The 1,815-nt window shown below is 40.3% G+C and overlaps 1 long non-coding RNA gene across 1 annotated transcript; it reads left to right on the top strand.

The window, feature by feature from the left end:
• The first annotated feature begins 1,071 nt into the window (after positions 1-1,071).
• On the top strand, positions 1,072-1,546 carry LOC134489604 (uncharacterized). Its single transcript, XR_010067157.1, has 2 exons — positions 1,072-1,250; positions 1,502-1,546. It is a non-coding gene; the product is annotated as an uncharacterized LOC134489604 (long non-coding RNA).
• The last annotated feature ends 269 nt before the right edge of the window (positions 1,547-1,815 follow it).

Below are 1,815 nucleotides of genomic sequence, written 5' to 3'. Positions count from 1 at the left end.
ACATTTGCAAAATAGATTATAGTTGCTGCTAATCAATACACCTGAAAATTAAATGAAAAAATATCTGAGAAAGATATGCTGTAGATGATAGCTAATCTTTAGACAGCGTTCCTCTGTTAGTCACTGATTTTAAACGTCTGTGTGAAAACACGTGCCAGAACTGCTGCCAATTTAAAATATATTGTATTGGTACCTCTGAATTCCCAGGAGGCTTCCCTGCAGTAGTTTTTATTATGATGTTGAAAGATGGGATTCCACTTAAATAATTTAAGATACAAGGATACTGCAGATATTGTTTATTTACATTCTGTAATTTTATGAGTTCTGGGCAATGCATTTTAGGTTGATCAAATGATCAACAAAGTTGATTGGTGGCTTCCAGTGGGAATGGCAGACTGAACAGCTGTGCCCACTGGTTCAGCAGGTAGAGCTCAGTAGCTGGAGTTTTCAGGCTGAGGCAGGTTTTCCTGAAGCCCAGAAACATTCTCCAGATCAAGGAGAATACCTGGACTCATCCCATCTGTCCTCTGGACAGCTGCTTGCAGCCAGAAGATTGCAAACAGCATTTCACATTCAACTGGTAAGAGCCAACTGGGAGGCAGGGACTTCATCACTTTCCAAGCCATGCTGTAGCCTTGAAGGGACACTAAGACTGGCCATCCCATTTCTAAATCATCAATTTGTATTTTTTTTTAAGTATATGTACCCCAAGAGAGGCTTTCTACAGTGAGGAGAAGCTGGTTCTCTTGGTGCTTAATGTTATTTTTGGGATTACTTTTTTAAAAAAAAATCCTTTTAAGTTTTGGATTTCATTTTCCTTCCAAAGGAAATTCCAAAGATTGAGAGTAAACAATTGTCTTCCTGTTATTATTTCTGTATTAAATTTGAAGATATTAGCATTTTCCTACACATTGAATCAGCTGATTTGGACCTTCAGCTTTCTGTTTTCACTTTCCCTTGAAACCTGTCTACTATCTCACTCTCACTTTATGTAAACACACTTTGGAACACTTCCATATCTTCGACTTTCACTGGTTAAGCTCCCTAAGGGGCACCACAATCCACTGCGTGAGACATGGAGGATTTCAAGCAGATTCTTTCTGACTTTCACCAGGATTTTAAACAGATTTCTTCTGACTTCTATCAAGCTTTTATGCAAGATATCCAGGACACTGTGGAAAATATGAGCTCTAAAATGTGCCATCAGGTTAGGGATGTGGTGGATGAAATTGAGGAATTTAAGAGCAAAAGTGTCCTAACGGCCAGGAACCACGCTGAAACAAGGAATAGGTCTCTAGTGCTTTATTACTGCTACATTAGACAGAAAATCCTAACAAACTGAAGAAGCGTGGGAAAAACCCAGACAGATAAACCCCAAAGTCAAGGCGGGTCTGTTCTGTGTCTCTTTGAATGGCTGCTTAACGCCTCAGTACTATGCATGCATTTCCCCCCCCTGGATAGAGGCCCCCTCCTGCTCACCATCAGTACTCATGACAAAAAGAAAGGGTTTTTTTAAGACTGAGATTGGGATTTTTATTGAGATGCTGGATGAAGATTGGATAATGGAGTTGGAGAAATCTAAGGCAGAGAGTGATCGGCAAGCCATAAGTAAAATCGATCTCCTGGTGGAATGCCATGAAGAGAACCTGGAATCTTTGAGGGGGACAGCTGGGCTGTTTGATTCTGTCAAGAGGAAAGCTCTGTGCACACTGTGGGGATATGTAACTGCTCTGGTTTATTTTGAAGTGGGATAAGGGTTGAAGAATGTTCATCTGGTTTGCCTTAAGGATTTGATTGATGCTATTTGCCTTTAAA

The sequence above is a fragment of the Candoia aspera genome, chromosome 1 (assembly GCF_035149785.1).
Source record: "Candoia aspera isolate rCanAsp1 chromosome 1, rCanAsp1.hap2, whole genome shotgun sequence".
Taxonomy (NCBI): Eukaryota; Metazoa; Chordata; class Lepidosauria; order Squamata; family Boidae; genus Candoia; species Candoia aspera.
Note: the sequence above shows the minus strand (reverse complement) of the source record. Positions and strands in the feature narration are given on the sequence as shown.